This window comes from Gymnoscopelus microlampas (assembly GCF_963454915.1).
Source record: "Gymnoscopelus microlampas genome assembly, chromosome: 18".
In the NCBI taxonomy this organism is placed as follows: domain Eukaryota; kingdom Metazoa; phylum Chordata; class Actinopteri; order Myctophiformes; family Myctophidae; genus Gymnoscopelus; species Gymnoscopelus microlampas.
Window position 1 is genome coordinate 29109103 of NC_139955.1, and position 25394 is coordinate 29134496.

Sequence of the window (25394 nt, forward strand, 5' to 3'; positions counted from 1 at the left end):
CTCTCACATCGCTGGGTTCAAGTCAGCGATGATGAAAGGGCCGCCTGAGGAGGTTTCCTGTTTGTTAGTGATTGCTGAGTTGTGTTTCTTTAGACTACTTTGATGTGTTTGTTTTTTGCCCCCCCCTGAAATATATTTTGGCACACTGTTGTATTTTCTGCAACCGTATTCATTGCACTGGGTGATCTTGTAAAAGACAGCTCTGTTCTCAAAGGGATTTCCCTGTTCAAATGAGCCTGTAAAAAAAATCGTTTGCGATATGGTGGTGGGATGGCATCTAAGCTTAATGTGCTTGCAATTAATTACATAAAAAATATTCACAAGCACATGCTTGCACACAAGTGCTACTCATGACTCCAAAAGCTAAGGGATTCTTTGGTATAATTGGGTGAATAACAAGGCAAGGTTCTGAACCAACCCCCACAACCTACAGTACGTTACTTTCAGTGAGTGACAGTCGTAGGGCGAAGTAGCCATTACTAATCAGTAGAACCAATCAGCTAGATTGTTGTGACATTCTGAGGGGTCACTCTAAGTGATGAGAGTCTTTCATTTAACCACTTAAACCCCATACTTCCAGGTGGGCGAAGGTGTGTTTTCACCCGTGCGTGCATGTGCACATGTGAGCTGCACTGTCGGTTGCAATCATGCAACTCTATTGCATCAGACCCTGGGACAGTACAGTTGATGATAATCTGTGCATTTAAAATATATATTTTTAGAGAGAGAGAGAGAGAGAGAGAGAGAGAGAGAGAGAGTGTGTGTAAAGCCTGAGTTATACTTGCTTGTACGCCGGTGTTGCACACCGAAAATAGCAGACCTGCGAACTCACAATATTATTATTGATTTGTACTTGTATGTACAAATCAAACCATAGGTACTATTATTGGGGCGTATCTTCTGGTGGAGATCTGTGCTCCACTGAGCGCCCCTTTCTGGTTGAAGTTGACGCAACACTTTATAGTCTACCACTTTCCAGCACTCTAAATGTTGAGCCTGAGATGCCAGGTCTCATATTGTAATATAAGCCCAGATAAAATGACTCTCAATCTGCCTGTCCTAGAGGCCTGGCTCAATGTGAATCCATCAGCCGTGGCAGAGAAGATTGCGCCATAGAAATGCCACCGAGAAATGTAGTCATCCACGCATGACCCCACACTCACTGTGTCACATCGACACGAGAGGGACAAAAAAAGAAAACCTTTGTTGTGGAAGCCTATGGGCCCAAGCATCACTCATTTCAAAGTGTCATTGTACTGTAGGTGACAACAGTAGGTGAGACTTGAAGTGTTCAATTTAAGAGGTGTGATTTTGCTTCTTCTGGTGGAGTCCCTTCTCCTTTGTATTTTGCGTTTATGGAGATAGACAGCAGGGAAGCCAAGGGGCTCTAGTGGGATTCAACGAGGTCAGCAGGCATATGTGAGTCAATCGTAATCTAACAATCCTAATAATTGTTCTGCATTTCATATGGAAATTGTTGATGATGGCGTTGGAAAGCGCTAACACGTCGCTTCAAAATAAGCGTTTAATTGGGTTGTGAATGTGAACTGATGCCAGGAAAATGCTGCACGCAAACACACACACGCGCACGCACGCACGCACGCACGCACGCACGCACGCACGCACACACACACACACACACACACACACACACACACACACACACACACACACACACACACACACACACACACACACACACACACACACACACACACACACACACACACACACACACACACACACACACACACACAGCTTAGCCTCCGGACCCCTTCACTATAGGGATGAAGCATTCAGGCCATACTGTATGTGAATGCCGTTGGTGTACTGTACACCACACATGCACTCGCCCACTTGTGGAGAATATGATTAAGGATGACTCATCTTACCATATCACTTTTTTCCCCCCACATCTCTGTAGACCAGAGCCTATGGGTTTTGCACCGGTGAACTCTCAAATGTGCCTTTATCTGTGGCATTCTTAGAGCGCTTTAAAAAGCCAGGTTAAAAAACCCCAGCAAGAGTAATGAGGGCTTTATGCACTGCAACCCTACCATAACATCCCTCTCTATGTAGTTAGCAATGGACTGTTCTGATCACATCCTGCACCATTTTCTTCCTTCACAGTGGATGTATACTCGTACATCCTTGTGACAATAGTTTCTCAATCACCCGAAGAAGAGTTGCACTTGTGTTTTTCATTACACATCACACTGATGCGCAAGCATCATGGTCATCGATTGTGAGCTTTCGACCACAATTTGATTCATCTCTTTATGTAAAGCACTTGTAACTTGATTTCAATAAGTGCTTTATTTTATCATTATTATTATTATTGTTGTATTATTATTATGTCTACATACTGATGTTCCCCAAGGAGGAAATTACCTACCTGGGTTCCATCTTGGAGGCAAACCTCTCAGGTGACAAAAACGCTGAAAAGACGATCAAAAAGGTCCACAAAATAACACGGAGGATGTGGAGGCTTGTTCGTAAAGTCAGTAAGAATACTCTGAAGATTCTTGTAGGGGCCCTCATACAAGGTCATTATGATTATGCATGCACCTCGTGGTATCACAACACCTCCAAGGCCCTAAAAACAAGGCTCCAAACATCCCAAAACAAACTTGTAAGGCTACTTCTTGGCCTCAATTACAAAGCCCATCTAACCCATGCCCATTTTGCTAGGCTTGGATGGCTTAGGGTTGAGGACAGAGTACAGCAACTTGCTATGGGCCTGGTCTTTAAGATACACCACAACATTGGGATCCCCCTGTATTTGTCAAAATACTTCCAAAATGTTAATCAAGTCCATGATCATAACACCAGAGGCAGCTCCACAAACCATGTTCAACCCAGATTTGGCACAACAAAGGGAATGAACTCTTTCTCATGCTATTCATCTAAAATGTGGAATGCCCTACCAAAAGGAGTAAAGGAGTGTAAAACCCTACTTACTTTCAAAAATGCCCTAAAGATACACCTTCAGGAGGCTGCAATTCAAAAATGGCCCCTGTCCAAGTCCTAACCTACCCCATGTCCTAACCTAACCTACCCCCCCCCCCCCTCTCTTTCTTTTTTGTACATATTTTTCACCCTTCATACTTCATACCAGTAACCTGTAAACTGATTGTATGACATTCTGTATAGTAGTGTGTATATCTGTCTGTCTCTTATATGTCAACATGATTTGTGTGCATGGGGATCTCATCTTAAACAAGCTACGTGCTTAACTGAGCTATCCAGTTTAGTAGACCTTGTATTGCGAATTTGTACTTCCATGTACTGTTATGTACTGCCATGTACTGTTCTCATGTCTTACTAAATAAAGTACATCAATCAATCAATCAATCAGTCTATGTCCCATATATCTAAATGCAGATGTCAATAATCCTATTGAAACACTAGCCAGTGTGAGCAGTCTTTGTGAGTGAAGCTCCTGCCATCTGTGCCAAAATAATGCACCTTCTTTCAGAGTCATTTAGACCATTTTCTCTTGCCATCTTGATCTAGAATCTCTAACAGAAGTCTGTGGTTGGTCCATGGTAGGTTTAAGGAGGTTTGTGATCGGTCAATTCATAGGTCTGTTACGAATTTTGTTTTGTCTCAGGGGGTAGTCCTTAACCACTTTTCTATTAGCTTATGCAATGTTTTTTCCTCCCTGTAAACTAAATTTGAATATCGCTCATGTCAGCCATGTGGAATGTCCAGATACTACTAACGATGTAAGGCATTCACAAAGTAGTCATTAGACACTCAAGATAGCCAATATAAGTTGCTTGAGTAGTCTGCCAACCCCCAGCATGTTCTAGCCTAAAGACACCCCTTGTTCAATTTGACGCTATGTTGCCTCTTGTCTTCCTAAACAGTTTGTCTGTGCCATTCCAAGGAAATGCATCACTCCTGGACTCCTGGACCATTGGACAGGCCAAGATGGCTGCATGTTACCTCCCACCAAATTCTGGATTTAATTAACTGCAACTAGCCTCTGGCATGATGGCTGGAATGAACTGACCACTGGAAGCTTCCCATCAAGCTGTGGATGGGGTACAGCAACTGGATGATGGCAAGCTGACAGAGAACAGACATGTACAGTGATAGCTATGGTGATACCTTGCCTGGTGAAATGGAAAGCAGGGATGTAGCCACTAGCCACTGTACACATCTCACGTTTTACTGCATAATTTTGCTCTAATTTTGCTGTCCTTCTATCGACAGCTTAAGAATAGTCAGTGGCAAGTACAGTAGGAGCTTGAGGGTTTACAGTTTTGTGTAAGTATAGAAATACTGTAGCTATATCTTTAACATTTGAGAAAGATTAGGCTGCTGTGCTGCAGTCTAGTGCATAGTTGCAGCATAGATTCAGAATTAGGGCCTTTTTTGACTGTACCCTCGAGTGGGATTAGGCACACTGCTACAGACCGACCCTTCCTTCCACCTCCCACCACCTCCACCTACCAATATGCCTAACCTAAACCCCTCTTGGCCCCGCTCCTATTTTTCACTCTGGCTCTTAATTGGGCCCTACAGTTAAACTGTGTTCTCAAGCTAGCAAAGAGCCTCAGTTTACCCACATTAAGAAAGAGATTCACATCCTCCAAGTGTAAAACTAAGAGAAAGTGACTTTGCTGACACTGTAATTCACCCCTGGCTCCGTCATTTCCCCCCATGGGTTGGAGCCAGTCAAAGCATGCATGCACGCACGCGCGCGCGCACGCACGCACGCACGCACGCACGCACGCACGCACACACACACACACACACACACACACACACACACACACACACACACACACACACACACACACACACACACACACACACACACACACACACACACACACACACACACACACACACACACACACACACGCACACACGCAAGGGAGGGGAGGTTGATAGCACGCATAATGCAGTCTGTGTTTGGCAGATAGCAGGGTGGTCTGACACTATTTCAAGGTATGTGAGAGTGGCATCTCCATTTAAAATAACTTCAGTCCGTTCCAGCCCTGTGTTCCTTCCAGTATACCGAGTGATCCATGAGCACCGCTCCATGACAGTGTCAGCTCCATTTGACAAATGCACCGGCCTCTGCAAACTGCTTGTACAAGCACAAACACATCTGGACTATTTATCTTCCCGCCGGGAAAATAAGCCCCAACAAAAACATATCAGAATATGAGAGCATCTCAAACACATCCATTTTGTTTTGGTATCAGTTCTGACAGTGCCACAAAGAAGGGCAGTGATGCAGCAGGAGATGGTATAACGGAAAAAAGAAAAAGAGAGGAAAATGAGAAATGGCCATTTCAAGCCAAAATCCTTTCCTTTTGTAATATCTGACCGTTCCCTTTATGCTATGTTTGTTTCAGACAGGGAGCAACATTTCAAAATGTGAGCTCCTACCATGTCAACATCTGTTGCTGCAGATTCACTGGTTGCAACTCAATATGAACTTGAGGTATTTTTTTGCAAACCCAGAATAACATCTTCTATAAAATTCTATCTATTCATGCACATACTACATATGCCGTGGTGGATAGGAACTAATTTGACCTCTGTGCTTGAGTAATGATGCTTTCCATGGGTATTTTAAGCCCTTACACACAATTGTGCTCGAGTAAGCATTATTTGTGAAGATGGAAATATATGGCAGCATGTTATATAAGTGAAAGATGTAAACACCTCATTAATGTTTCAGTATTCTCCACCCCTGCATAGTGTCCATCTTCAAACCACCTACAGTATCTCCTCTGCCTTTACCGCTGCTCTGCCTCCTGAAAGACAACAGCAGTGGTGTAAAGTAACTACTGTAAGTACATTTACTCAAGTACTGTACTTAAGTACAATTTTGAGGTGCTTTTACTTTACTGGAGTATTTCCAATTGTCTATACTTTTACTTCTACTCCACTACATCTCAGAGGCAAATATTGTACTTTTACTCCACTACAATTATTCAAAAACTTGAGTTACTTTTTGCAGGTATAAATTATTACGTTATAAAACATACATTAACCACTTTAGCCCAGCTATATTATACATAGGCTATTTGAAAATAGCCGATGTTGTGAGCTTGTAGATCTGCTCTTTTCAAACCTTTTAGTACTTTTACTTTTGGTACTGTAAGTACTTTTTTTTTTATACCAATACTTTTGTACTTTTACTCAAGTCAATTTTGAATTCCGGACTTTTACTTGTAACAGAGTACTTCTACATTGCAGAATTGATACTTTTACTTAAGTAAAATATTTGAGTACTTTTTTCCACCACTGGACAACAGCAATAGGATTCCTGCCAAGTCACCATGCAACCGACATTCACCAGCAGCAGCAGTCATTGCCACATCCGTCAGTGAGCAGCTCGAAAGCCATGCCAAAGTCCATTAACCCTCGGGGACAGCCTCCCCCATTACTATCATTTATTCCCTGTTTAAAGGTCAGTACTAGCACAATATCTCATGTGACCCCGGGGGCTTCCCCACCCACTCTCCTCTCTCTGGGTGGGAGACCACACCAGTGGGAGTGAGGAGTGGATGGTGGAACTCTCAGTTATGGTGGCATCTCCTCAACGTGATACAGTCTCTCTCTCTCTCTTTGAAATAATGCTACTCACTCTCCACTCCCTGGGTGGGAGACTGTAAAGGTCCCTAGCATTGATAGGGGCACTACCAGTCTCTCAGTGGGTGCGGTCACACTCATTAGCATGAGCCAGTGTGCTGCTGTCTCTCTCTGATTAACTGATGTCACTTAGCGGACATTTTATGGACACTGTGCCATTGTTATATTTGAGAATTATTTAGATTTTGATTGCTTCAGCACTCCAGTACTTACGGATAATTTTGCAGAACATTACACGGATAGATCTATGTTTACAATCCAATTGCAGCGTTATAATTATGTACTGTATATTCCTTGCACTACTTGTACAGTACATCACGGCCACCGCAATGGAAACAAGCTGTAAGCTTTTTTTGCGTTATCCTTTTGATTATGGTGGGTCAGATGTGACATATGTTTTTAATTCATGATCAATAAAAATATCAATCAATCAAAGACAAAGGAATTCTGATTATAAGGACTGATTTATAGTTTCAGTACATACAAATACATTTCCAGTATTTTTTTATACTCATAATTTAGGGTCTCTGATGTGCAGGGGGGGGAAAAAACAAGCCATTTTGATTTCCCTCCTGGACATATGGTAGGGACTATTTTTAATAACACCACCCCATCTTCTTCTACAATGAAAATTATCTATAATCAATATAGTGAAAAGAATGGGAAGTAACCACAATCAATATAGGAGCTATAATGAAAAGCACCTGACCTCAGTTAAGGGTATTCTTCATGTAAATAGAACCAGTACAGAGTATTCTGATGACTCAATCTATAGTCCTGGAGGGCAGAAAGAAAGTCAGCGATGCCACAGAATATTATGCCATATTCTTCCCCTCATTGTTATTCAAGGAAAAAATATTAATGTAAAAATAATCCATTGGCTTGTGCGTGACTTGTTACAGTAAACAACAATAGCCTTCCGGCTTCAGGCAGTAATTCCATAAGCGTGCATCCATCTCTTTCTACAGGGTCAAGCACTAGAGCACATGCCAACCGCAGGGCAAAAATAAAAAAATAAAACGAATGAGTATTTCTAGCCAGAAAAACTTTTAACTTCTAAATAAATGAAACATAATAAAGTAGTCAGATATTTACAGTGCCTGCAGAACTGTCCTGATGATTTCAAATAATTACTACCCACTGATGTCTATTGAAGAGAACAGCCGCTTGCCAGGCAGAGCAAAAGAAGAGGTGTAGGCCTAATTATATTGAAGATGAGCTGAGATGGAAAAAATATGAGTGATATTCTAGTCTATCTGTCGATCTCTCCTGCCACTTTTAGTTCAGTTCATGTTGATCTGCGGTTTGATTTCTGTCCACGCTCTATAATGTCTGATTTATACACAGGTTGTCGTTAGTTGCTGTCGGGGGGAACAAAATCGTCAGTGAAAGTAGCTGATCGACAAGCTCAAATGAACTCAGCATGGCTTTCACAAGCTGGTTTGTGAGCTTGTATCTGCTATTTCACTCTTCTCTCTTATATGCCGAAGTAGGGCATTAATTTACGAAAAAACATAAAAAGTTGACATATGGAGATACACAGTTTCTGCCTGTAGCAATGCATTATAGGTGACTAACTGTACATCATGCTACTCATCAGTGGCAAGTTAAGCAACCTCTATCCCCTTATCCAACCCTCTGTTGTTTAAAAGGTTAAGTGAACAATGAAATTCTTGATAGGGTATAGTTATATACAGTATTGTTACTACAGGGTAAAAGCCTGAGTGTTAATTTAACGCTGAAAGTGTAAAAATGTACCCATCTCTGCCTGGCATGCCTGGAAGTTTTTATGTTTCTTATTGTAGTCACTCATCTTCATCTGCTTTCTGTAATTTGCCACATGTGGCCACTTGTAGGGGCTGTGCTGAAGAACAAGTGATGGAGACTGACGATGATCAGCATTTCTGAGTTTACAATATTTGTATGCATGCATTACACATTTAGCTATTGAACTTTTAAGCAACTAGAGGTTCGGGCCGCTACGCAGCCCTTACACCTACGTCGCACCACGGATCTGACTGATACCTTATACTGTATGGAGATCTCTGTATCTGTCAGTCCTTGTCCCTTTTATGCCCATATACAGTATGATGATCCCTGATTTCATCAGTATATGCCCATATATGGGCATGCCCCCTTTTGTGCCCATATATGGAGCTGACTGATTTGTTTGCGCCTGATACCATGACGACACATTGAGGTTAGACAACACACTCCATATTTGGGCGTAGCTGCATTGGGAACTCCTTATATGGTTATGGCTCAGCCATGGTGACATGAGTGTGACATCAGAGGTCCGCCCGCCGGCTCCCTTAAAGGACAACTTTGTTTTTTTACAACCAAGGTTTATATTTTAGCTTGTAATTAAAGTAAATAAATGATGAGTGTATTTTTTTTTTCATTTACTGCTTTCTATAGTTTTAGCATTTTTTGCGATATTTTTTACAGTGGGCGGGGGCATTCTGTCCGGTGGCTAAATATGCCTTTTTTACACTATAAAAAAGGTTCTGCTGTCTGAGATGGCCAGATGTGAGTTATTGGGGGCTAGAAGAGCTACTGTAAATAATAATAAAGAAAACGCCGGGTTAATGTGTTAAAAAAATCACACCCTGTGTGAAGGTAGCGGCGCCTTTGAATACATTATGTCATCGATATGTGTTTATAATGTGTTTATAGCCATGTGTCATGTGAAGCTTGACCAATCACTTTGTTGACGGGTCTGACCAATCAGAGCGTCGACGACAGATAAAGTTAAATTGAGGATCTAACTTTAAATAACTTACCTAGAAGGAGACTTTAGCCAAATAAAAATATATACAAAAAAAAACATGAGGAAATAAAAAATAAACCTTGACATCATAGTGATGTCATGAATAGTCCCCTTGCCTGACAAATCACAACCTTGACGGGCCTGACCAATCAGAACCTTGACGGGCCTGACCAATCAGAACCTTGACGGGCCTGACCAATCAGAACCTTAACGGACTCTTGGATTCTCGATCGTCTCTATCAAACCATTCTGTCATAACGGATGACTGGGTCCCGAACTCAGACTTTCTATACATTCACCCTTCATCTGTTCTTGTATCTTTCTCTTTCTATTCGTCATATTAACTTTAAATAACTTACCTAGACGGAGACTTTAGCCAAATGAATAATAAGATGAAGTCATTGTCATCGTTTATATAGACATCGAATTCTATATTCATGACATCATAGTGATGTCATGAATAGTGACCAATCACAACTTTGGCGCACCTGACCAATCAGAACGTTGACGCACCTGACCAATCAGAACGTTGGCGCACCTGACCAATCAGAACGTTGACGCAAAAGCCAGGCATAGAGGGCTAATATCCGCTCTATACCTAAAGGTATAGAGCGGCTAGCGCCGCTAAAAATACATATTTAGCCACCGGACAGAATGCCCCCGCCCACTGTGAAAACACTGTAAAAAAGATTGTGAAAATTGCTAAAACTATAGAAAGCAGTAAATTTGAAATTTTTAACACTCATCTTTTATTTACTTTAATTACAATCTAAAACATAAACATTGGTTGTAAAAAAACAAAGTTGTCCTTTAAGCCAATTCTAATAAAGGATAAATATATGTTATCGTGATTATATCACAGCTATGGGAGTTGTTGGTGTTTTTAAAAGTCCATAGCCTGTATAATTCAAAACTTTCTGACACCATAGTGCTGTTGGTACTAATGTTTTCTTGAAGAGTGAGAAATCTTTGGAATGGTCAGGCCAATAGGTCTCCAACAGGGATCACTTTTTCTTTCAGGTGTAAATGTAGCCACAATTCTGTCACTGCATAACACCCTGGGAAACGGCCACACAATGTCTGAGTGCAAGAGAAAGCTTCAGTGCCAGAGGATTGTTTGAAAACCTTAAATGCAACGGTCTCTTTGCTTCTATGTCTTTATCTCTTCTTCCCTTTTTTTTTACTTTTCTATAATCATAAAAACTTCATTCGGCTCCACATGAGAAATATGGGGGGGGGAAGACACAAACCCTGAAGCAAGGAATCATTGTTTAACTGTCCGATGATGCCTTCAGTGGCACTCAGAGCACTCAAGTTGGATACAAACCTGTCACCATCATGCAATCAAGGGCTGATGTTTCTATCAGAGCCATTACCACATAGTACCTACAACTGTGTGTGTGTGTGTGTGTGTGTGTGTGTGTGTGTGTGTGTGTGTGTGTGTGTGTGTGTGTGTGTGTGGGGGGGGGGGGGGGGGGGGGCTCCATCTGCCACAAACCCACCCTCATACGACCGTTCATTATGGCGGATATGTCCTCGTACGACAGTACTCAAATGGATATGCTTGTCTGAGTTTTCCAGCCTGCACGCTCCAGAGGAACAGACAGCAGCCAGCTAGCAAACAATCACTGAGGAGCTAAGCGTGTCCATTAAGGCTGTCAGTTAGCGAGGCCCTTGATTAATTGCCCACTGCACAGTGGCAAATTAAAGCAGGGCTCAAGCCCACCCCCCTGCACATAATTAAGTAAGACTAGATTGCCAAGGAGAGGGGTGGCAATAAGATGGGTTCCATTACCTCTACTGCCATAATCCCCAATCATTCTATCTTACATGTAATGAAGGGCCTTCAACTGTGTTATGTGTGCGTGTGAGTAGTATTGAGATGTTAGCCTGAACAGATCTAGTATTCATAACTTGTCGTGATACTAATGTCTGGACCTAGGCAATATACAAGATTTCTAATAAAGGCCATCAGCATGAATAAGCACACTAGCTAGATGAGAGCAGGTCGGCTTAATATGTCATCAATGTATGAAGCCAGCATTAATGAAAGAAATCTTTCGTATTTTGTCATTAAAACTTTTTTCACAAGATTGTTTGTACAGCCCACATTAGCTGCTTCCTGAGCAAAAGTCGGCGGCCGTAGCTTAGTGGGTAGAGAGGCCGTCTGGTTTCTGATGACCAGACGGCCTCTCTACCCACTAAGCTACGGCCGCTTTGCTTTCCGTTACCAGTCCTAGTGTCCCTGAGCAAGATACTTAGGGCCCTTTCTTGCATGGCGCATTATCCCTTATGGCTAATCTTATTAGCCATTTTTATTATTTTGAAAAACAAAATAATAAGCAAGCGCTCAATATGACCGAAGCTGAAACAGAAATTTCCCCAAAGGATTGATAATGTCTACATTATTACATTACAAGAGTCATTACCATAGATGTTATAGTTAAACCTGACTATGACCAACAACCTTCTGACCAGAGCTGCTGTGGTGCAGCAGTTAATATGGTCCATATAGACACAGTTTTGTAGATTAAAGATGTTTCAGTGGGAAAATACAACAATAAAGCTGCTGCCGTTGTACATTGATTACGGCAGTAGCAGACTCATTTATAGCTGCTGGCTGTTTTTGGAAAACATATACATGTAGGATATTGGATGGGGAATTGTATTGCCTGTGTCCAGACGTTAGTATCATACCAGATTATAGATACTAAAGTCTGGGAAATAAATACATAGGCTACTGCATGTGGTCTCCAGACTAGCAGTGCCTCTATGTGTTAGTGTGAGTGTGGTACAATGTGTGTAAAACACATAGGACTGTCTGCTTATGACTACAGTAATGGAGGAGGTCTTTCACATAAACCATTAGTGCTTGTGCAAGTATGAGTGCACACAACACACGCATGCATTGGCCACGCATAGTATTTAATCTCAGCAGACAGGTTTCCCATGCACCAATGCCGTTTCTATGTGAAACTCAATTGGACCACCCCATACTGTGAGAAGAGTTCTACATTACCTGGCATTTATCTACAAGTATCTTCTCAATGAGGCGTGTTTTATTACTACAGCAAGAGATTCACTATTTACCAGATGGGAACAAATATCTGGCTTAGCGGCTTTATTGTGCCATCTTCAATAATTCCTTTATAGTCTACGCTCAAACTGAAGTCATATAAAACCAGGAAAGCAAAATTGCATTTGATTGAGTACATTTTAGAGTCCTCTGGGATTAACTGTGTGGAATCATTTTTAATGTCACATCACACGATTACAGGTGTAATCATGTGATGTGTAAAATGTAAAGCCCCATGTGCAATACGCATCCTCTATACTGATAAAAAAAAAAGGAATTAAGCTGTTAAGCTGAGTCAAAACAAGTCTCACCTTCACATGTACGAATTACGGCAACTGGCAATATACGAAACAAATTAGGTACTCCTAGTCTTCATCTTGTGCTAAATAACTTGCCATATTCGGATGCATGGGTATGTACTATGTGAGGGGGTGAGCAGATATCCAAGAGTGACTTTGGGCCGGAGTTTCATACCAGTATATGGCCGTAAGTGTGGGTATCAAAAAACATTGAGTCTTAGACAACATATGCGTTCATACAGTATGTGTTGCCATGTGTCAATGCATGCATGTGTATGGAAAGAGTTGGAAAATAGTTGAACACGTGCACGTGCTCACACACGTGTACGCATTCACGTGGGTGCGCCAGTGTGACGGAGTGCTAATGTACTGTACGTAGTCAGCTAGAAAACAGTGGTGGACTGGAGGCTCATCAGTCAGAGGCCATCTCTCCAGCGAGTCAGAGGAGCAGCAGAGGCTCAGCAGCATCCATCATGATCACATGAGCGCCCTCAAATCCTCCTCCCCGCGGTGCATATATGAACACAGGAATGTGTGGCTCGCAGTTGATACATCAAAACAGGATGCTTTTCTGTGATATTTAAATTGGCTGGCTTGCGTACAAGTACGAAACCATTCGGTCCCACAGCGCACAGGCACAGTGGCCACTCAGCACTTTGAAAGGAGGCTTTACAAATAAAGACAGGGTTTATAGCATGACTTGTTTACACTTACAGTATATGCTACGCTTAGAGTAGAAAGTATCCCTCCATGGAATTAGAATTTTAAAAAGAAAATAATCATCACTCAGCAACGATTGAAAATTAGCTTGATGCTAAACTATAGTACGGTAAATAGGATTTTCAATTTGTCAACATAAATCAGTGTATATGATATAACACCATATTCAATGGCAACCAAATTAGCACAGAAACAGTAAGCTATCCTCTTTTATCATTTCCCTCGGGATAGCTTAAATTTGCACCACCTTCACTGACTCTGTGTTTAGATAACTATGGGTACACAGAATGCCCAAAAGGAACAAGGGCCACTTGGAGAGCCCAAAAGAAAAACACAATTTATTGCCTTAAAAACTAATGACTCCACTTATGCTGTACCACCGACAACTTTAATAGATATTTAGATACATATGAGATCAATACATGTTTGTACTGTATTTACTGTATGTGTGCATAGATTATACTGTACTGTACTACCGGTATATGCATCTGTATTGTCCATTTATTTACACTCTCATGCTCAAACCCAGGACCAAGTACTGACTTTCTGGCTGTATCATCTGTATCATATCTGTATCATATCACCTACAGTTTTGGAAACATATGTTGTTGGCAAAGTGAACAACATGTATAACGCTTTGTGTTTACTTAATTTGCTTTGTACAGTAGCAAAATAAACTGACTCTGTACTGTATGTATCACTCACATGGGTCACACCATCATGACTTAATGTATTAATCTAAAGTTGCATTGACATCAAACACAACTTGAGCTTAAATGACTTACGGATTGAAGAAACCCAAAGAAAGCACTTTAGTCTGCCCACCACCGCAGAGTCTAGGGGTTCGAATCCACCGCAATGCAGCCGACTGGCTTTGTCGAGTGTCTATACGTGTTCGGGAGAGGGAAGCCTCTTTTTTTAGTTTTTTACAAATCGATCCCTGGATATAATGATAGAAGGTCAGGTTTTGTCCCAGACACTGCCCAGCAACAGAGCTACACTTTTACAGTTGCCATTTACAGTACTGCCTCCCGAGAAATCCCATAACAAATGACCTAGAATGGTGTCTTAGTTTAAATCAACTGTATTTATTTATAAATTGCACTTAACCACTTAAACCCTCTATACCGAGTTGACCGGGGTCGGCTCTGCACTTGGTCCCCTCTTTTTTCCCTCTACACCAAATCTCATAGCCTATATATAAGCTCACAACGCTCACAAGAATTGTAGTCTAAGAAAATCAGGATTATAGTTCTCCTAGGAGCAGGCAGGCCCTTGAGTTGGAAGTATGCTGCACTTTACTAAATCAAAATGTAGTGTGCGTGATTGAGACGTCATCCTCCGGTGTGTGTGCGAGTGTGTGTGTGTGTGTGTGTGTGTGTGTGTGTGTGTGTGTGTGTGTGTGTGTGTGTGTGTGTGTGTGTGTGTGTGTGTGTGTGTGAATAAGGACCCATGGAAACTAGTTAGTTTTGACACCTCACTTAGGCTATCATTGAATGGCAGTATGCACACGATTCAGAGCCATTCCTGTCAATCTCCTAAATGTAATTTTGGATCATTTTCTGCCATTTGTCTCTTGCTACAAAGGTCCACAATACACAACACATCCACAATACACAACACAAAGGACACTCTCAGATGTGTTCACTCATGTTGACCTTCTGACCATATGCTGCAGGGATGCCTTGGTCAGTCAACATCCTACGTTGCTCTGTCATTATACAAATGTGGGGACTGATAACCAACACAACTGCATCCTCAGAAAGTAATGAGCATACAGTGGCCAAAGCTTGATAATTAGGCTTTTTACAAAGCCAACAGTCATACCAAAACATCTTGCTGTATTAAACTTCCTCAAACAAAGGCGCTATTTTATGTACTTTAGCCACTTGTGAAACTTCTTTCTAGTTCCATGTTTCTAAATTTGCGGATAGAGCACTCTGTCAAATTAGCATAAAGGAGTGCAGCTGCCGCAGCACTGAGTTCCGGTTATTCAGATATTTACACGAGCTTGCCCCCAGATTGGATGAATAGTTACATTTTCTGTTTCTGAAACTGTTTGATCCTCACGTCGAGATGGATTCTCTCCATTCTTTCAAATGTATACACAAGCTACTGCCTCAAACAAAACAAAATGACTCGCACATTTCTTGTACTAAGAGCAGACAATGGTGTTTTTGTCCACGCAGCTGGCGATATTGGCTTTACAGTCGAGTGACCCGGCTATGCGCCAAGAATTTACTGAATAGGCAAGCTTCGAAAACAATACTGAAAAGCATACAGTCTGCAGCGAGTAATGGCTTACTGCATTGGGATTGTGTCTATTCGATGTCACTCTCACCATGTCTCCTTCGCTCTCTCATAAAACAAGGTTATTTGCTCCCCCAGCCGGAGCATCAATGTTTGTACGCAACGCATCTCAGCGTGGGTTTCTCAAACATTGATCGAAACGCACTTTAAGATGCGTATTCCCTATGATGTGTACTACAGCGCTCTTCTCCATCCCATGAGTCCTGTTATAACGCACCTCAGCATGAAAATTGAAATCGCTGCTGTAACTAACGAGAAAAAATTAGAAAAAAAGAAGAAAACTCATAATGCAACGTACATGCACAACGTTTGAAGAAGCAGGTTGCTGTGAGTGATGCAGCATGACAAGACAAATGAGGTGGATATGCCACAAGGGAGCACTCTAATAAAAGAACTGTTGAGAGGAGAAGCGGAGAATATGGTGCTGTTCAAGCATTCTAAAGCAAAGAGGCATTCTGCGTTTGTGTACCGTTTGCAACTGTGTGTGCACCTGTGTGGGCGGGTGAGCTGTGCATGCGCGCATGTGTGTGTGTGTGTGTGTGTGTGTGTGTGTGTGTGTGTGTGTGTGTGTGTGTGTGTGTGTGTGTGTGAGTGAGTGTTTGTGTGTGTGATAACCACACGTGTGCAGTTTATAGGGTCTCAGCCAGCAACCTCCGGAAACCCGTGGCTCGAAATTTTTGCTCACTCTGTCAAAGTCCCCAGAGTAATCTCTCATAAGAACAGAGCAGGGACAGCTAGTAGGATGTCCATTTCATTAAGTGTATTAAATCCCCTACACTCACAACGCGACACGCTGGTGCAGCAGAGAATGTAATTTTGGAGGGGATGGGGATACAACAAGAGGGGAAGAAGACGAAGGGGATGAAGGAAAGAAGAGGGAAGTATTCATAAGCCTGGTGTTGACACTAAAGCGAGATTGGAAGAATAAAGGATGGAAAGGCAGCTCAGTGATTGGCCCTCCGTGGAGCTCCCCTGTGTCCGAAGCGATACGGCTCTCCATCTCATCATGGCGGGGCAATTTTGTCCCGGTTATAGCTCGTCCATCTTCCCCCAGACTACTCCTTATTTCAGCATTTCAATTTCCTCTCCTGTGTAAGTGCTGAGTGCTAACCTACTTCAGACTTCCTCTCTGTAAAGAGGGAGAGGAGATGAAAGGAGAAGAGAAGAGAAGAGAAGAGAAGAGAAGAGAAGAGAAGAGAAGAGAAGAGAAGAGAAGAGAAGAGAAGAGAAGAGAAGAGAAGAGAAGAGAAGAGAAGAGACGAGACGAGACGAGACGAGACGAGACTCCTGGGCTTTCCTGTTCTCTGTATGGCATTGGAACGCAGATTCAAGTTAGGTATGCGTTGGACCGCTGGTCCCCAAACTTTTTAGCTCGAGACCCAAAAGCCAAAAGTGACCCAAACTAGTGGGAAAAAAACAGATCTACAAGCTTACAACACGTCTCGATGATGTGGTGTGCTTGTATATCTGCTTTTTGGAATTTCTTAGATTTTTTAAAATATATTTTGAAAATGTTAGACTTTTTATATTTTTAAATATTTTTAAATATTTTTTAATTGACTGGCGACCCATAAAAACGTGTCCAAGACCCACAAATGGGTCCCGACCCAGTGTTTGGGAACCACTGCGTTAGACAAGACACAAGGCACATAAGTCCCTGGAAATGGGGGTCAAATCCAGATAGCTCCTGTTCTCAACTCCGTCTCCCACTCAGCTCACTACTATGTGCAACCATCGCAAGAGGTGCTAATTTATTCTCTGAAATAACTGGATTGAAGGAATGACATGTCTTTCTGGAACTGTGCTTTTGGTGTGGCCCCTGCGCAGCTATGGGTAAGCTGCCAGTATACAGCACTACCCCATAGAAAACAGTGAGCACAATAGGGCACATCACTCATTGACCATTCAGACAAGTCTCCAAAAAATGACACGATTACATTCAAAATGAAAACAGGCCCGGACGGCTAGGGTAGCGGTCCTCGGCTGCTGATGCGGCCTGGCGACGTGTCGCGGGTTCAATTCCTGATCCTGGCGGCCGTTGCAGCGTGACACTTCCCATCTCTCTCTTCCCGTTTCCTGTCAGACAACTGTATACTATCTAATAAAGGCAAAATTATCTTTAAAAAAAAGGGGGGGAGGGGGGAGAAGCCAGAAGGGAGTAGGGATATAATTCCCCCCAATCAATTTAAGCAAAAAAACTACAACTACTACAGAAATTGAGCGTGCTGACATTTCCAGGACAGTGTGACATCATGTCTGACCTAGAATATTGTCTGCCTCATGTGTTGACGACTCAAGAGCTTTCTCTCCTCTTGCCAGCATAACCAGAACAACTGTGTACTGTACACACATGCATACACATCTTCCCTCCCCCAAATTCATCTCACTTTGTACCTCTAGGTGGAGGTGTATTTACACCCGGTGATGCAATTTTCTTCAGACACAACTCAACATTAGAGACTCTCCTGTTTGGTTAACGGGTTCAAGCATACAGTAGTCATGGGACAATCTGTTCAGTTTCTTGTGCTCTGCATATCTCTAAAGCATTAATATAGATTTGTACAACTAAAATATGGTCTTCAGACTAGCATGAACTGAGAACAGGTTTGATGACGGGCACGCAACTTACACAAACATTTCAAACTTTAATTAGTTTAATTAAATAATAAAAGCAGTGTATTCTGCATTGGTGGGTATAATGCATATTGCATCAAGAAAACACTATAATAATGACAACTTTGAGGGATTTATCTACGTTATACCGCTGTATAATATTTCAACAAACATTACTGACTCATAGAATGAGTTGCTTCTATCAAGGTAAGGCTCATTTTGAAATATAAGTAACAATATAGCTGCAAGCAGCGATAATACGGGGCCAGTGAATAGAGAGAGAGAGAGACATGGAAACGGAATAGATTGAAGAGAGAGAGAGTGACATGGAAACAATAGATTGATGAGAGAGAGAGATGGAAACATAATGGTTTGATTGGACATCTCAACCTACTGCCATTAACAGGATTCAAACTCTCAACCTTCAGACTAATAGGCTGCAACACTACCTATAGTGCTATAGCTTTGCCCAGGCTGACATTGTCTGTTGAAGATCATAAACTCTTGCCTTCTTTCATGAACCAAGCCCCTGTTTCACTAACACTAAGATCACTCGTTCACAAACCATTTACCAATGAAGAAATTGTACATCTCCTCAGAACCAAAACTAGTGAAAGTAGCCGATCTACAAGCTCACAAACCATGAAAAGTTGTGAGATTGTAGATCAGCTATTTTCAGAATGAAGTATGTCATACGTTGAAAAAACGTACTCTCAAATAAGCATTTCAGGTTATCTTTACCATTTGCACATGTATTCATTGATACAGTCATGTTGTTTGAAATTCAACTTAAATTAAGTCTGCATCAAGTGAGGCTTGAACTGGCGACCTTGAGATTGTGAGGCATTCATTTAAGGGAGACGCCATTGGCCCAACAGACAAGTAACTGTGAAAAAGGAGATCACACAGATGATACAGTTTCACGCAAATAGCTGAAAAATCCTGGGTTTAAGTGTTTTTCAAACTGCTCAAAATTGCGGACAATCTAAGGCCGGAGCTTACTGGTCAAAGCGATAGATGTGTTCCTCATGAGTCAAGGCACAAGTGTAAGCAAGTTTCACGACTTTCGGCCAAACGAGGCATGACTTTTGCCTGTTTAAAGTTTGCATTTTCAAAAAATTGCTATAGCGCCCCCCTTTGGCCAATTGGAGTGAGATTAGTTTCAGTGATATTTGGAATGACTCTCTACATTACTGCAACGTTTCAAAGAAATGTGAGTCTTGCATGTATGTGTTAGGGGCAGATGAATAATTTTCATAAAACTGCAATAGTTAAAATCTATTTCCTCCTGGGATTTTTGAGTAATCTGCACAAAACATTTTACACATGAACTTAGGACCTTTGCCGACAAAACAAAAGCGGCGGATTTTCCATAAGTGAAAAAATGCAGAAGTTAGGAGCCAATGGCTGTTTTTCATATAATTCAAAATGGTGGGCGATCTAAAGGTCAGAGGTCAAAAGTCAGACCACAAAAGTTGTCGGGCATGAAGAGACGCATGTGTGTATCGAAGTTTCATGGTTGTAGGTCAAACAGGGCATGAGTTGTACCTGTTCAAAGTTGGCACTTTCAATTGAGTGCTATAGCGCCACCCTTTGACGAATGAGTGTGAGAATTATTTCTTGGTAGTTTTTCATGAGCATCTACCATATGGCCGAGTTTCGTAAAAAGCGTATGCACGGTTAAGCCAGAACTGGCAAAAACAAGTATTTTTCAAACTGCTCAAAATTGCGGAAAATCTAAGGGCGGAGCTTAATGGTCAAATCGATACGTGTGTTCCTCATGAGTCAAGGCACATGTGTAAGCAAGTTTCACGACTTTCGGCCAAACGAGGCATGACTTATGCCTGTTTAAAGTCTGCCTTTTCAAAAAATTGCTATAGCGCCAATTGGAGTGAGATTGGTTTCAGTGATATTTGGAATGACCCTGTACATTTCTGCAAAGTTTCAAAGAAATGTGAGTCTGCATGTATGTTTTAGGCACAGATGAATAATTTTCATAAAACTGTAATAGTTAAAATCTATCTCCTCCTGGGATTTTTGAGCAATCTGCACGAAACGTTTAACACTTGAACTTTGGACCACTGCCTACAAAAAATTCCAACGGATTTTCCATAAGTGAAAAAATGCAGAAGTTAGGAGCCAATGACTGTTTTTCATATAATTCAAAATGGTGGGAGATCTAAAGGTCAGAGGTCAAAAGTCAGAGGGTGAAAGTTGTTCAGCATGAGGAGACGCATATGTGTATCCAAGTTTCATGGCTGTAGGTCAAACAGGGCATGAGTTGTACCTGTTCAAAGTTGCCATTTTCAATTGAGTGCTATAGCGCCACCTTTGGACGAAAGATTGTGAGAATGATTTCTTGATCGTTTTTCATGACCATCTACCATATGGCCGAGTTTCGTAAAAAGCGACAGCACGGTTCAGCCAGAACGGTCTACGGTCTAGCTTGTTTTTAACATGGTTGAAAAAAGCACTGGTCACAGTCAACACAATGTCAGCTGAAAACCAAGCAACGTAATGATTTTAATCATCAGCATCTGGTGTGAATGCACCTTTAGGGTGCGGCTGCGATCATTATCTTCAACTCATCTAAAACCCATCTTCTCTCACCTCCCTCCGAGTCGCTCCCCTCATCCCTGTATTTCCCTTCTTTCCCTCTGTCTCTCCACCTGTCGTCTACTCCCCCCACCCTCTCTCTCATTGGCTCCTTTCCCTGCTTCCTTCTCTTCGCTCTACTTCAGCATTCATTAGCCCCCCCAGCTGCCCGTGGCACTGAAGCAGTCATCCACTGCCGGGACAGCGAGTGCCCCTATAGGGTTGATCAGCTGCTACACAGGGGCCTCCTGTACACTACCATTAATGAACCCCAGCATCCCCGTTCTGGGCCTAACATTCAGTGAATAGAGCAGATGCGTTGTGGGCTTGTAGAAAGGCTATTGTCGGTGAAGACATTTAGTGCAGAGCGAAAAAAGGAGGGGGCCTAGTAGAGCCCTTGGGAATCCGGTCAACTAAGTATAGGGTTTAAGTGGTTAATAAGAAGAAGGAGAGGTCAATTGAATGGCAGATATGTCTAAGATCATCTAAGATGGCGGTATAATTATCATTAGAGAAAATTGTAATTTTATTGCTATTTAGTGTGTTTGTTTGCTTATTATTTATTTCCCTTATTTCCACTTGTATTTTGGGGCTTAGAGAGAGGGGGTGGATCAGCTGGAACAAGTAGTTATTTAAATTCCATTGATCTTCATCTCAACAGTATAATTAAGATGTAACAGACTTGGAGATGACGGGTTGTTGCTGTGCTCTCAACATGGTGTGGAATGATTGATGATGAGGAGTGCTATTTGAAATCACTTCTGACTCCAGTGTTGCTGTGCCTTTGACCTTCAACTGATCATGTTGCTGTTAGGAATGGGAATTGGCTGTCAGTAACCAAATTCGCCGAAGGCATTTTAGTATAACATGTGAGAAATTGAAATTACTTTTGAAATCTTTAATTTGACCAACTTAATCTTATACGGTTCACTGATATAATTTAACCCATTAAAACCAGATCTTAGCGTTGGCTATTAAAAAATAACAGATTTTTTTGTTTTTGTTTAAAAAAAAGGAAGCTATCCATGTATGAACAGAAATGTATAACCATAACCTGTGCTTCACAATAAAAAAGATTTGAAACCAAAAATAACAGATAATACGAGCTCACAGCGCATCATTTCGTGCCGTGCTGCGAGCTTGTATATCTGCTATTTTTGAACATTTTCGGGCAAAGAAAGTGTTGTCTGAGGAACCAGAACCGAATAATTGCGCATTTTTAACACATATCTTCTCTTCTCGGGGTCCCAGGCACAAAGCATTTTCAGATGTGGGTCCACGGCCAAATACATATCATGTTCCATGGTCCATGGCACAAAAAGGTTTGAGAACTACTGATTTAGAGGGCATTTGTAGGATCGGCCTCAGGTCTTAAAGGACAACTTTGGTTTTTTACAACCAAGGTTTATATTTTAGCTTGTAATTAAAGTAAATAAATGATGAGTGTAATTTTTTTTTCATTTACTGCTTTCTATAGTTTTAGCATTTTTTGCGATATTTTTTACAGTGGGCGGGGGCATTCTGTCCGGTGGCTAAATATGCCTTTTTTACACAATAAAAAAGGTCCGGCTGTCTGAGATGGCCAGATGTGAGTTATTGGGGGCTAGAAGAGCTACTGTAAATAATAATAAGAAAACGCCGGGTTAATGTGTTAAAAAAATGCATATTTAGCCACCGGACAGAATGCCCCCGCCCACTGTGAAAACACTGTAAAAAAGATTGTGAAAATTGCTAAAACTATAGAAAGCAGTAAATTAAAACAATTTAACACTCATCTTTTATTTACTTTAATTACAATCTAAAACCTAAACATTGGTTGTAAAAAAACAAAGTTGTCCTTTAATGGGTTAACTTGTAGATAGATGCCTTTAGTGTTGTTGTTGATATGTAATGTATATTGTATGTCATGATGATGAATTGAATACAATGGACCACAATGAAAACAAGGCCCTCTGGCTTTTTGTGCTACCCTTTCTTTTTTCAAACTGCTAATAAAGTATTCAATCAATCAATCAAAGATAGTGAGCTTACTGACAATGGCAAAAATAACAATGCAACAATACATAAACAATAAACATTAAAGTGAGGATGCTACCAAGTGGCACCTAACTCCGTAGCCACAGAACCACGGGCAGTAGATTGCTAAGCAGCTACTTCCCCCGGTCAATCAGGCGCCTGAACGAACAAGATAGGAAAAAGAAAATCAACACTAACTCTCCCCCCTCTGCCTTTAATGATAGTCCACAGTGAACAGAGACAGGAGACAGGGATAGAGAGCCGGGGAGTGATATGCAGCAAAGGTCCGCCGGGAATGGATATCGAACCCAGGACTCGTTGTCAGACATAAGAGCCTACGTGGTATGCGTGTGAACCACTCGGCTATTGGTGCCGACACCACCACCACTTGTCTACCGTAAGCATATAGTACATACATATGCAATATGTTGCAATGTCTGAGGAACCAGAACCAAATATTTTTTCTCTATTTACCTGTTCACAATATCCAACAATAAAGGAAGCACATTACCTTGGAAGCACATTACGCCGTACAGAATGGAATACATTTATATGCAAACATTATCAGAGCTGTCAATATTACTCCACCATACCTAAGATTTAGCCATCAAATAACATGTACCAAATCCCCAAGCAATATCTAACCGCATTAGATTCTGACGTCAAACTCTCAGGGAATCATTATAGTCTGCAGACCACGTGTCAGCTGACACCTCACAGCGTGAAGTGAAATCCCTTTGGATCCAACCCCTTGCCTCCATCACTTCATAAGTGTGATGCATCAGATGAGATGGGAAGGCAGTAAGACGAGTAACCACCTGGGACGATCCACCAACGTCCTCATACCTGCACCAGCTATAGTGGCAGAAGTGGTGTCCAAAGTGATGCTGAGGTCTCCGACACCCCCCACCCACACCCCTCTCTGAAAGTGGGACATCGCTTTTTCCCTGGAGGATGTAAGCTCCCAGCAAGCGCCTGCTTCTTTTCCTGAGCTGTAGTGTCTCCTCAAAGTCTGCCCGACATTTAAAAGATTTGGGCCTTCCACTATCAAAGGGACGGCATGACTGGGACTGGGGAGAGCTGTGGCTCCGAGCACCAAGTTTGATCTAGCCTAGGGCAGGATGGGTCAGCGTGCAAGATTAGGCCTGCTTTGGGGAGACATCTTCAGATACGCCAAAGGAAACTCCAGGTATGGCAAATAAATCCTTCCAGCATTTTCTTGGCCAAGATGGACAGCTATGGAGCCAGGGCCTGATCTCATTACAGTTAGGTACATCAACTTAACAGATGTCTACGCATTACATTCACTGTTGATACTGAGGCTTATTGATGCTGCGGTCGGTTATATAGAACTAGTCCATACCCGGTGAAGTGCGCAGGCAAAAGTATTAGTAGCCCCCCCCCCCCTTGGCGTTCCGTCGCGCCCCCCCCAGGTTCCGTCGCCAACAGACACACACACACACACACACACACACACACACACACACACACACACACACACACGCACACACACACACACACAAACACACACACACACACACACACGTTGGTTTAAGCCCGTAACCATGGCGACATTCTTTGACATGAAAACGCTAATAAACAGCTGACAGTTGGGGAAATCGAAAAACGGGCTTTGCTGTTCCGTGCACATGGTAATGTGCAATGGCTGTGTGCAAATTCAGATCAATTGCTCCAGCCAGTGAGGAGAACCGGGCAGAAGAGATTTTGGTCTCACCACATTTTGGTCTCTGTACTGTAGTATGAAAACCTTGTTTCATGGTCATTGTCTCGAAAGCATTTTCATTTGTGTTTTGTTGCATTTGTGGTACCCCTATGTTGCAGTGTGTGTGTGTGTGTGTGTGTGTGTGTGTGTGTGTGTGTGTGTGTGTGTGTGTATGTGTGTGTGTGTGTGTGTGTACTCAAATTCTTTCACCATAGTCTGAAACCTTGACTTACCCTATATATAACTTAGCCTGACATCCTCAATTCTTGTCTAAAACACTGGAAGGGGCTGTGGACCTTGAGTCCTATAATGGCCTCTGTGAAGGCCTTTCACTCTGTACTCCCACTGAAACCACAGCAGTGCAGCAGAGCTTTGCTACAGTGCCTCTGAGTTGAAGTCGTGCACTTCTTGTAAGTCTTACAATCACAGCTCTTCAATAACATCTTCATATTTCATCCGCCACAATCTGTGTGTTTTTCTCTCTCTCCCTCTGTGTGTGTGTGTGTGTGTGTGTGTGTGTGTGTGTGTGCGTGCGTGCGTGCGTGCGTGCGTGCGTGCGTGCGTGCGTGCGTGCGTGCGTGCGTGTGTGCGCGTGCGTGTGTGTGCGAGAGAGAGAGATTTCTATTCCGAACTGTATAAACTGACAACACA

At 42.1% G+C, this 25394-nt stretch overlaps 1 protein-coding gene across 2 annotated transcripts in view; it reads right to left on the reverse strand.

Annotated features, from left to right (window-relative positions):
* Positions 1-25394, reverse strand: part of lingo2 (leucine rich repeat and Ig domain containing 2) — a gene marked incomplete at its 3' end in the record, with an annotated part of 345906 nt that overhangs the window by 45685 nt on the left and 274827 nt on the right. Inside the window, exon 1 of one of the 2 annotated variants that reach the window (XM_084041561.1) lies at positions 5689-5775. The exons of the other annotated variant lie outside the window; for it this stretch is intronic. Of the gene's footprint in view, positions 1-5688; positions 5776-25394 lie in introns of those variants that run through there. 2 annotated transcript variants of the gene reach the window in all.